This window comes from Panthera uncia, assembly GCF_023721935.1.
Source record: "Panthera uncia isolate 11264 chromosome B2 unlocalized genomic scaffold, Puncia_PCG_1.0 HiC_scaffold_24, whole genome shotgun sequence".
Lineage (NCBI taxonomy): Eukaryota > Metazoa > Chordata > Mammalia > Carnivora > Felidae > Panthera > Panthera uncia.
Genome location: NW_026057580.1, coordinates 104,304,546 through 104,316,843, shown reverse-complemented (window position 1 = coordinate 104,316,843; position 12,298 = coordinate 104,304,546). Strand labels below are relative to the sequence as shown.

Sequence of the window (12,298 nt, the reverse complement as noted above, 5' to 3'; positions counted from 1 at the left end):
GGGGGGGGGGGGGGGGTGGCCAGGGGGGACAAGCTGAAGGCAGACTTGGAACAATAATAGTTATTTACCCCCCCACCCCCAGAGCCCACTAGCATTCCGCATCTGTCCTCCTGAACCACGGTGTGAATCCCCAAGCAAGCAACATATACAACTTCCAATCTTCTAATAGCCGCATCAAAATGAATCTGAAAAAATGAGGTTAACCTAGTATCAACGTAATATTACGGCAACCTGTACTCAATATGAAAAATTACTAATGAGATAGTTTACGTTCCTTTTTTTTTTTTTTGTACTAAGTCTTTGAAACCCAGTATGTATTTCACTCACAAAGCACAACTCAAATAGGATTAGCAAAATGTTCAAGTGCTATGTGGCTGCAGCACAACTCTGAAACTACAAAATACTGAATGTTCCCCTCTTTCTGCGACTTTTCCAATGACAATCCTATCCTGCTTTAATCTCCTAGCCTTCTGGACAGAAATTACAAGACACCCAATCACAGAATTTCCCTCACTACTTCAGGGTCCAGTTTAGAGTTGACTCTTTCCACTCTCCCAGAATTATCTAGCATTAGCCCAGATCCTATAACAAGGCCCTTCCACTTCCCTATTACAAAGACTTCCATGCAGGAATCCTCCCTTGGTTTAGCACTTAAATAAATCTAACTTGGTTGGACTACAGATGAGTTCCTGGTGGCCTCAATGTGGCAAAGAATTAAATTCCCATTGATGGATTTAGTTGGTACACCTGTCTTTTCCATCGTCTCTTAATTTGTTAATATATTTGAGTTAATGTTTCAATCTATTACTTTTCCCACCAACTTTCATTATGAAAGTTGTGCTTTATGAAGCACATTATGAAAAAGTGCTTTCAATGATTTGTTTTCATCTAAAAGGTCAACTTACTAGTATATTTAGACCGGCTTCAAAAATAAATACAAAGCAAAAATTGACATTTGCAGGAGAAATATATTTAATCATGTAGTCACATGAATTACAATTTAGTTGCAAAGATGACTTTTTTTACAAATCTAGAGTGTGATAGTAAAAAGCACGTGCTTTTTTTTTTTTTAAGTCAATGTAAAATTTACCGCTCAGATAAAGAGTAAATTCTGGATGACAGCAGGTTTAACTTCTACTCCCTCTAAGAAACATACTCCTGGATCACCAAGATTTAATGCATAAACTTCAAGTTCAGGAAAAGACAGAAAACGTAAGAAATTTGACGTGGTAACTGGTCTGACCCACTCAATATACCCGCGTCCTAAGCTATCAGTGGAAAAAGTAATTCAATTTATGCTATAAAAGTCGCCTTTAAAAGCCTCAGACTGGGGCGCCTGAGTGGCTCAGTTGGTTGAGCGTCTGGCTTCGGCTCAGGAGCCAGGGGGCGAGGGAAATGGGAAGTTGTGGGGGGTTAAAAAAACATTTTTTTAACATTTATTTAGTTTTGAGAGGGTAGGAGGGGCAGAGAGCGAGGGAGACAGAGAATTCAAAGCAGGCTCTGTGCTGAGAGCCCGATCCTGACCTCAGCCGAAGTCTGTGGATCAACCGACTGAGCCACTCAGGCACCCCGGAAGTTGTTTTCAATGTACAGAAGTTCAGTTTTGCAAGATGAAAACGGTTTTGGAGATGGATAGTGGTGATGGCCGTACACGGGAATGTACCGAATGCCACCGATCTGGGTGCTTAAAAGTGGTTAGTGTGTGTCATTTTTTATTTAAAACAGAAAGACCCTAGGTCTCCCCTCCCACATTCTGCATAGCCAGACGCTCTTCACTTATCTACCCCAGAGGTGACTGGAGTGCACCTGAGTCTGGGAGGTGGGGGAACAGACGCTCAAAGGCACACCAAAGCCCACTGTCCTGAAAAGCAAGTGGAGTTTATGCACACCGCTCCCAGACTCTCCCCTACTAGGCTCCAAAGAGGAGACTGAACACTCCAGAAAACAAGAGTCTTCTTGGGGCAATTTGACCAGCCCAAGAAAAGAGATGTTAAGATCAACCAGATCACCTTTTGGGGATGGCCACGTTGTCCCAGTAACACAAGTCCTAAACAATTTTTAAATATGACAAAACAGCCCCTGAATCAGACATGTAACAAAAACACCTATTATAAAAGACCAAAAAAAAAAAAAAAAAAAAAAAAGCAATTTGGAAGAGACTGAGGCTATGCAGAGAAATAAACTTTCAAAGAAATCCTCAGAGAGATATTGCAGCCAAGAAAAAACAGGATACTTCAAAAATGAATTGTTTAGGAAAAAAATCAGTTCTTAGAAATTAAAAACAAAAATAACAAAGTTAAATCTAGTCTTAAGACATTTTCCCAGAAAACAGAGCCAAATACAAAGAGATAAATAATAGGAAAAAAAGGTTTTGATTAGGACCATTCTCGAAGGTCTAAAATCTGAATAAGAGTAATTCCAAAAAGACAACAAAGAAAAAGAGAGGAATGGATGAAATAATTTCCCAGAAGCGAAGGGCATGGGTTTCTCGACTGAAAGAACTCCTAAGAACCCAGCTTGTTGGATAAATGGATTCACATGGAGATTCACTGTTGCAAGATTTCCAGAAGACTTTAAGAAACCATGAGCCATCCGAGGGATTAAGAAGCAGATTCCAACAGTGATACACGTATCAAGACAACACTGACAGAATCCTAGCATGTTCGAGTGCATGAATGGAAATTAACACGACTGGGTGGATGTTTAAGGCTCACACTGGACACACATGAGAAAAATGCTTCTCTTCTGTAAAAAGTTCATTCCCTGAGCTTAGACAGTGAGGCCACTAGCTGGTGGCTCTGCAGGAAGCCACCAATGTACAAACTTAAAGCATCTTTCATTCATTTGTGACATGCAATGATTTGGAACTAAGTGGAGGTCATCTTACTGTCATCTTCAGCTACTGCATCAAGTCATGCAAGGCTGTGTGCTTATGATCACGATGAGTGAAGGCCAAAGAGTGACTTTAATTCCAACATTAGAAATACATCAAAGTATATTGACATTTTCTTCCCTCTATTTGGCTTTAGTTCATTTAGCAACATCCTTGGTAAGGAGCCTCCTTCATTTGCTTCTCCATCAATGTACTTGTCTCCACTCCAAGCAATTCTTTCAGTACATCATTCTTGGTATAAAGCAAACCAAGTTCTCACGTTTTCAAGAGGCTGAGGGGCACCTGGGTGACTCAGTCGGTGGAGCGTCCGACTTCGGCTCACGTCATGATCTCACGGTCTGTGAGTTCGAGCCCCGCTTCGGGCTCTGTGCTGCCCGGAGCCTGGAGCCTGCTTCGGATTCTGTGTCTCCCTCTCTCTCTGCCCCTCCCCTGCTCATGCTCTGTCTCTCTGTCTCAAAAATAAATAAAAACATTAAAAAAATAAAGAAAGAAAGAAGCTGAGAAATAAACTCTTCTTCAAAAGCAGGAATATTTATTTTTATTTATTTTTAATTTTTTAACGTTTATTTATTTTTGAGACAGAGAGAGACCGAGCATGAACGGGGGAGGGGCAGAGAGACAGGGAGACACAGAATCCGAAGCAGGCTCCAGGCTCTGAGCCGTCAGCCCAGAGCCCGACTCGGGGCTCGAACTCACGGACCGCGAGATCGTGACCTAAGTCGAAGTCGGACGCTTAACTGAGCCACCCAGGCGCCCCAAAAAGCAGGAATATTTAAACTGAAACCCAGTTGTGCTTGGCAAGTTTCCATCAAGCACATGCATACTCGAAATATATAAGCACTGGCATTTTTCTTTAAACGTGAGACGGCTTATTTTCTCTGGAAATGTTTTGCCTAGAGAAGAAAAGATTAAAGGAAAGACAGGATAAATGTTTTCAAATACTTAGAGGGCTACCATGTGGAAAAAGGAGGTGAGCCCGTTCTATGTAGTTCCAGAAGGCAGTCCTGGGAACAGAGAAGAGCAGGTTTAAGCAGAAGAGCCGCCTGTATGGGGGGGCAGAAGCCTGGTCTAGACCACCTCCAAGTTCCCTTTCACTAAGGCCACTAAACCAGATTTTGCAGATCATGCAGGCAGGTGTTCGGGGCTGAACTGTGCCCTCTGCACAGTTAAAGCCTGAAACCCCCAGCATAGCAGAATGCGCCTGTATTTAGGGAGGTGATTAATTTAGAGAGAGATCCCTGTCATGGGCCAAATCCAACCTGACGGCATCCTTATAAAAAGCATGAGACACACCGAAGCCAGGGCTGTGCATACAAAGGGGAAAGACTGAACACAGCCACAAGGAGAGCCAAGGAGAGGCCTCGGGGAAACTGAACCTGCTGACACCTTGAACTTGGGACTTCACAGCCTCGAGAGTTGTGAGAAAATAAATTTCTGTTTAAGCCACCTGTTCTGTACTATTTTGTTGGGGCGGCCCTTGGAAACTGATACAGCCTGATACAAGGATAACTGCCTTGGGTTTGTCTGTCTCTAAACTCTGGTGTCCATGTTAAGACAGGTGAAAGCAGTTCATTCGATTAACTAAACCTCCTATATGTTGCTCTTCACCAAAAAGATCGGCATACATTGTTACTATCACACTATACTGACACTTCAAGGGCAGAAGCAGTTGGTAAAAATACAAAGTGTGGTATTCAGGAATAAGACCCACTGGACAGAATTTAAACTCAGAGACTGTATCTTCTGGAAGTTACCAAAGCATCCTTCTTTATATAACATAGGGACCTTGTGCTCGAGAATATACCATTGCTGGAACCATCCATCTGGGGGTTGCTATGTTAGGTGAAAATGGGATCGTTTTAGTTTTTTGAAGTTTATTTATCATCTCTCTATCCAACATGCAGCTTGAACTCACGGCCCCCAAATCAAGAGTCCTTCTTCCTCCACGCCCCTCCCTAAATTGGAACCGTTTTAAAAATGAGTCAGTCTTTGAGAAAGCATCTAAAAGATTGTCGTTCAATAAATGAAATGGCTAAAATAATGTATTGTTTCCAAATGGGCTTAGTCACAATTAAAGAACCATTAACCTTAGGCCACTTCAGTCCCTCCAAGGGAAAGGATCTGAATCTTGGCAACTAACGCAGACCAGCCTATAGACTGTCTCCCCTGTGTGTTTCCTCAAGTGGACCACAACGTTGACCCTGCTTAGTGGACTCAACCAGCCTCAAACCTACAGCTATTTATAGGTAAGTCTTAAGGTTACTGCAACTTAAGGTTGAATGCCCGTCTTCAGGACAAGTAGATATGGAATTTATCACTGTCACCCAGTGGGGCCATAACCAATCCTATTATATAATTTCAATCTTCCATACAGGGGGAAAGACATCACCGTGTGGCCACATTTGTGAAGCTACGTATCTTTGTTTTGTACCTAAATGATTATCTGTTGAGACATCTTGATTTTCCCCTCTTGAACTTGTTCATTAAATTAAAATTTCAAATATAGAAGTAGACTTTTTTTTTTAAGATTTTTTTTTTTTTTTACTTTTAAGTAATCCCTACAGGCGATGTGGGGCTCAAACCTAAAACCCCGAGATCAAGAGTGATATACTCCACCGACTGACCCAGCCATGTGCCCCAAATCTAGAAGATGCCTTTTAAGTTTGGACAAAAAGGGGGCGCCAGGGTGGCTGAGTCAGTTAAGCGCCTGACTTTGGCTCTGGTCATGAGCTCTGGGTCCTTGGGTTTGAGCCCCGCGTCGGGCTCTGTGCTGACAGCTCAGAGCCTGGTGCCTGCTTTGGATTCTGTGTCTCCCTTTCCCTCTGCCCCTCCCCTGCTTATGCGCGCACACGCACCCGCTCTCTCTCACTCTCTCTCAAAAGTAAACAAACATTATAAAAAATTTTAAAAGAAGATCAGAGGAAAAAGAAAGTGTTTTCACAAAAGGGCATAATGGAATTACCAGGTAGATTCCCACCTGTCCAAGGTCACTTGGGTGTCTTCAGCGGCTAACCCATCATTTGGTTTTCAGTGTTTATATTACTGGTTAATTCTGATGTTACTCGGCCCTAGAATTTCAGAATTGGCTGAGGATGCTGATTTTACACAGGGAAACTGATGATCAGTGAGATAAGGGGATACGTTCAACTCAAGGTGACACACACAAAAAAACAGTGACTAAAACAGTGTCCGTCCCCATGTTTCTGTTGCCTAGAATATACCGAGCATAAAAAGGACCAGAAGTCCTTTCCTACTCCTTTCCTCATACTCCATACCCTGACCACCATTTTTCACGTTAGAAGGAATAATAAAGGTTCATTGCACTGTCAGACTTGAATATAGGAAGAAATTCTTCCCTATAAGGGTTAGCTGTTAATTACTAGGAAAAAAAAAAAAACCTGGGGTGCCTGGGGGCTCAGTCAGTTAAGCTTCCGACTCTTGATTTAGGCTCAGGTCATGATCTCATGGTTTGTGAGATCAAGCCCCACGTTGGGCTCTCCGCCAGCACCTTGGGGACTGCTTGGGATTCTGTCTTGCCCCCTCTCTCTTCCCCTCCCTAGCTCACACGTGCACACGTGAGCTCTCTCTCACACGTCTCTCTCTCAAAATAAATAAATAAACATAAAGCAAAAAAACCCTGTGTTTCTTTAAAGATGAAAGCAGTAGTTATCTGTCAATGGCATAATTTCAGAGAGGCACTCTAAAAACATCCCTGTAAAAAACATGAATAAAAACCGGTTCCCAGAAACTGCAAACTACAGTACTCTCTTGCTGACGTTCAAGTCTTATTTTATGAGTGTTCCCTCTAGTTTTCAAAACATTACAAAACAGGATACAGCTTGAGAAAATGTCAGGCAATAACACTGTATTCGAACCAAAGCAGGGGTGGGAGGGATGCTCCTCTTTGTCTACTGAGCACTCACGAGGGATAGCATTCCTGAGTCCTCATTTCATCACGATCAACCCCTGGATAATCTAGAGTAAGCACCTGTAAGAACACGGCATGGTGTGCTGGGAAGGATCCAGCTCTGTTAGTGCCGATGCACCAAAGGAAAGGAGGTCTGGGGTAAATCCATTAAGTTGCACAAAGGTGAAAAACTAATAGGTCCTCCTCTCTCTCGAGTAAATGTTAACTCATTAGTTAATGTCAACTTAAACATGCCTTCATGTGTTCAAGTATTTGTTGAGCACTTACTATGTATCAGACACTGTTTAAGTATTTATTTATTTTTGGAAGAGCGCAAGCTGGGGAAGGGCGGGGGGGGGGGGGGGGGGGGGGGGGGGGGGGACAGAGGATCTGAAGCGGGCTCTGCACTAACAGGCTGGCAGCAGATGTGGGACCGTGAGATCATGACCTGAGCCGAAGTCGGATGCTCAACGATCTGAGCCACCCAGGTGCTCCCAGACAGTTCAGACTTGGGGGATTCAGCACTGAACCATATGGACTAGACCTCCCCCCCCCCCCAAAAGAAATCTCTGCCCGTGGTTCCTGTATTTTAGCAGAAGTGGAGGCAAGAGACAGGCATAGTCAACGTGACATGTTGACAACCCAATGTGGGAAAAAATAAAGAGGAATGGAGGGTAGTAATTTGGGCAACAGGCATGACTTCGTGAGAATACTAACAAGGTCCCAATTATGTCATAAATTGAAATAGAAAAGGGATGGAATCCTGTTTCTTCACAGTTAAGAATGGTGGGGGTGGGGGGGGGGTCATCCTCTAACAGAGACTTGGAAAGGATCTTAGGTACTCACTGTCCAGATAAAGTTCTTAAGTGATCAAAAAGCAAAGAACTACCGGTAATTCCAGAATGGACTTTCTGTAAGGTAACAAGGTCCTCGGGGAAGGTTGTGATCACTTGGCAGTCAGTAACATTTTGGCTTTTCCGAATCCCAAAGGCACTAAACACCAGAATCTGGCAGGTTTCAAACAGCAAACTTAATAAAAGCTAAGACAGTGACATTAAGCACCATTAGGAAAACGAAATTGTCCGTAAGGTTGCAAATTAAGCTTCTAGATAACTTGAGCGATGGATACCCCATTTTTGTTATGGTATCGGGGAGACGATATCCAGATGCTGTAGCAAAGTGGAATCCTGCAGAATGTAAGAAACACATTCTCTAAAAGACTTCTGTTTTAAGTGACATTTGGGGTTTTCCTGTTTTAACATTTTTCTTGGCGTTTCCCAGGATCGCCTCTGGATCACAGCAATGACCCTCCTTACCGTTCTGATCAGCTTAACAAAGCTGGCTGCTGCTCGGAATGCTGCTGGCTCCAGAGTGGCAAATGTCAGGAGCAGAGCCCCGACTACCGCTCCATTGTCGCTGGTGTAAACATCCTCATTCGGGGCACGCGACCAGTATAAACGCACACGTGAACAAAAATTTAAAAGCAAAAAAATATTTGTTTATTCACAAAAACAAATGTGACCTGTGGAGACGGAAAAATCATGGCATTCACGTGCTTTATAATGTTTGCTGTGTCTGCTTTGCAGAAAGGCAAATCTCAAAGAGGAAACAGAAATGACTGCCTTATAAATGATAAGTCCAAATGCATGAAGATCTGAAACAATCAATCGATAATATGCACACGGCAATGAGTGGAGTAGGTACTTTATTTCATAAAAATATATCATCTAAATAAGGAAGGTCTTAAGTTTTTGATTTTGTAATATTGAATTTTCCCATCTGGAAAAAAAAAATAATCTGTGCAACAGATACCAAGGCTACAATTTTTTTTTTTTTTTTTGAGTCGGAAAGTTTTAATTTGCAAAAGTTTTAAATCCAAAATTGGACCTGGACCAATTTGTAATGTTTTAAAAATCATTCTTGCTGAGGCATTTAATTCATAGAAAATCCGTAAGCCACAGACTATAAAAAAATGACAGTTTGGGACAGAGAGGGCTCTTTATTTTATTTTAATTTTTTTTTTAACGTTTATTTATTTTTGAGACAGAGAGAGACAGAGCATGAACGGGGGAGGGTCGGAGACAGGGAGACACAGAATCTGAAACAGGTTCCAGGCTCTGAGCTGTCAGCACAGAGCCCGACGCGGGGCTTGAACTCACTGACCTCGAGATCATGACCTGAGCCGAAGTCGGACGCTTAACCAACTGAGCCACCCAGGCGTCCCGAGAGGGCTCTTTAAAAATCTTTTCAACAGAAGCAGATTTTCCATAGAACTAATGGCACTCGTGCAACCACTGTGAATGCTGGGGATAGCATGACATGATAAAATTTTTTTTTCTTTTTTTTTTTAAGTTTATTTTGAGAGAGAGAGAGAGCGAGAGCGAGAGAGAGAGAGAGAGAGAGCGAGCATGTGAACCAGGGAGGGGCAAACAGAGAGGAAGAGAGAATCCCAAACATACCCCGTGCTGTCAGCACACAGCCTGACGCAGGGCTCGATCTCATGACCACAAGAACACGACCTGAGCCAAAATCAAGAGTCAGATGCTTAACCGACTGGGCCACCCAGGCACCCCAACAGAATTTTCTAATTGGGAAAAGGTTGCGGTTCTACAGAAGCAGTTTTGATAAATGGTAAACCATCCAAAAAGAATTCAGAAGGGGTAAATCTCCAAGGCTAAAGTAGTTTGTTGTGAATTGTTGTTTTTTTTTTTTTTTAATAATTATTTTTGTTTTCAACTCAGATTGTCTGCTTTCTAAAAGATGTCCCGTGAAATTACATAATCTTCAAGTCCTCTACAAAATACCTATATACATATTTAACCCTGCTGCACAGATTAGCATTTAGGAAGAAGTTCCTTTTTTGTGTCATTTATGGAAAGTTTACAAGGAAACAGGATTCCGTTTTCATTCGAGGAAGAAGATTGGTTCTGAATTACCACTATTCCTGGTTTCAGCAAGAAAACAAGCAAGTTAAGGTCAGAAAATATTCTGGCTCTGTCTAAATATAGTCAGCCACTTTAATTTTTTTTTTTTTTTATTTCTGAGAGAGAAAGAAAGAGAGAGAGAGCAAGCAGGGAAGGGGCAGAGAGAGAGAGAGAGAGGGGAGACACAGAATCTAAAGCAGGCTCCAGGCTCTGAGCTGTCAGCACAGAACCCAATGCGGGGCTTGAACCCACAACCTCGACATCATGATGTAAGCCAAAATCAGATGCCTGACAGGCTGAACCACCCAGATGCCCCTTGGCCACTTTAAGTTAAAAACCCTCTAGCAGGGGGCACCTGGGTGGCTCAGTCTGTTAAGCACCCAACTTCGGCTCAGGTCATGATCTCCCGGTTTCTGAGTTCGAGCCCCACGGTGAGCTCTGTGTGGACAGGTCAGAGCCTGGAGCCTGCTTCTGATTCTGTGTCTCTCTCTGTCCCTCCCCCACTCACACTCTGTCTCTCTGTCTCCCTGTCTCAAAAATAAACAAACATTAAGAAACCTCTAGCAGGAATGGCCCTTGTTCACAGTTTTCTCCCGTTAATTGATCCATTTATGGCAGAACCAACACTGTTGGTCAATTCTCCAAGGGAACAAGACGGGTCAGATCTATTCTTACTGTTGTGGACAGGAGTGGAAACCCAGGTCCCTCAAATCCTACAAATAAGTGTTATACACCAAATCATGCCTTTGTTTACATTATCGTAAGCATCGCTGGGGAAGAGATTTTCTGGAAATAACCATCAAATATAGCCTTAGGCTATCACTGCCCAAAAGAAAAGCACGAAAAAATATTTTTTAATAATTTGCCCTAAAGACTGTCCGTATTTACAGTGCCAGGCAAGTAAAAGGGAGAAGAAAAAAAACCAGGGTACCAAGCTCCTTTGGAGACCCTAATAAGTCAATGAGTGACAGTTCATCGTAAAAGCAGGGCCTCGGGTGGTGGCCTTTGCAGCCCTAGGCCCCCTGCCTGTCTTTTCGTAGGTGACAAGGCCTTTTCAGGCCTTTTGAAGGGCAAGGTATATTAACTGCCGCTTTTCTTGCAGGGAGGTATTGGATATTTGCTAGAGCCCCAAGGCCATGATCAGAAGCCTAGGTCAGCTCAGGGAGACAATGGAATGATCTTCTGCTAAGGCATGTCCTTGATCCTTCTCTGCCTTCTGCTGATCACATCCATCGGCCAGCGTCAGATAGGAAGCCTGCCTGACCCAGGCTCTCCCTTGGTGGTGTATTTCAGTGATCCCACATTGCTACTAAATATTCCTTAAGTGCACTCTGCTTTCACAGCCCGGTTATCTAGTACACTTTCCTTGCTGGGTTTTCATTCTATTCTTTGCTCAGAAGACACTGTCCTAACAGACAAGGCTTTGGACATGCTCAGCACAGTGAAGGCACAGCAGTTAAGAGTTCACGCTTGAGAATCTGCTGATCTGGGTTTGAACCTTGAGAACAATAGTACCCGCCTCATTAAAGACCACACTGCACAAAAGGCACAGATCCAGGACCCAGAGGAAAAGCTTGCGAAGTGTTGGCTGTTATTATTCTACTCACTTTGGCTCTCATCCCTTGTCAACAAACCTAACCCCTACCCTGCCTCCGTCCCCAGATCTTATCCACCCTTGGATCTCAAATGATTGCACCACCAGAACTGAGGGCAGCTCTCACTCCTTGCAAAACTCACATGATAACCACCACGCTGCTTTGTCTTAACCTTCCTTTGATCCTTCTATAGACCCGCTTCTTGTCGTCCCCCCAACCCCGCCACCAGTGGTGGGTCGTTTCTCAGTTTGTTCATCTTCCCTGAAGCACCGAGCACGTTGGCTTGGCCATAGAAGGCTCCCAACCTGCTGTGGCTTGACTCGATTCAAAAGTTGCCATGGGAAGGACAAAGCCCGGGCCTTTGGAATTTGAGTTGGGGCCATTCCAATTATTTTGGTAGAGATGATTTGAAACTTTCACACCGGGTCATGCAAATCCTCCCTTCTGTGAGACTGTATATATTTCTAACGTTATATTGTGCCTGTGGTGTTATATAAAGATCAGTATTCCCACCAACTTCAAAAGCAGCTCGCTGCTTGAAGTAGCTACATGGGGGTATTGAGCAAGAAGAGAAACAGGTTCCACATGTTAGGAGAGTCTCATTTAACCAAGGCCATAGCCAGTCTCCTCTCACGGGGCTTTCCCCTACATTTGTCTTATTTATGTTGCATAGAAGACACAATTCACTGCATGCCAAATCATCATTTCATATATCTTCTAGAGTGCTTGTGAAATTATCCCTTTGTTTACGATTGAATGGAAGGAGAAGACAGAGGAAGTTTCTTCTTCAACCTGTGGCCCTTCCATAGAGAAGGGTGCTCGGTCAAGGTACTTGATTCTGACCCTAATGACCCTAAACCATGGTCCCTGCTACCTCACGGGGGCTGACTCGAACTAGGTGACAATGTGGTGAAAGATTCGCTTTCTAGTAACCACCCCTGTGGGACCTGGTAGTCTCAAGAGCTAGAAAACACGCAAC

General features: G+C 43.4%; 1 protein-coding gene across 2 annotated transcripts in view; it reads right to left on the bottom strand.

The window, feature by feature from the left end:
* Nucleotides 1–12,298, bottom strand: part of AKAP12 (A-kinase anchoring protein 12) — a 100,955-nt gene that overhangs the window by 32,328 nt on the left and 56,329 nt on the right. The gene's annotated exons all lie outside the window — the stretch shown is intronic.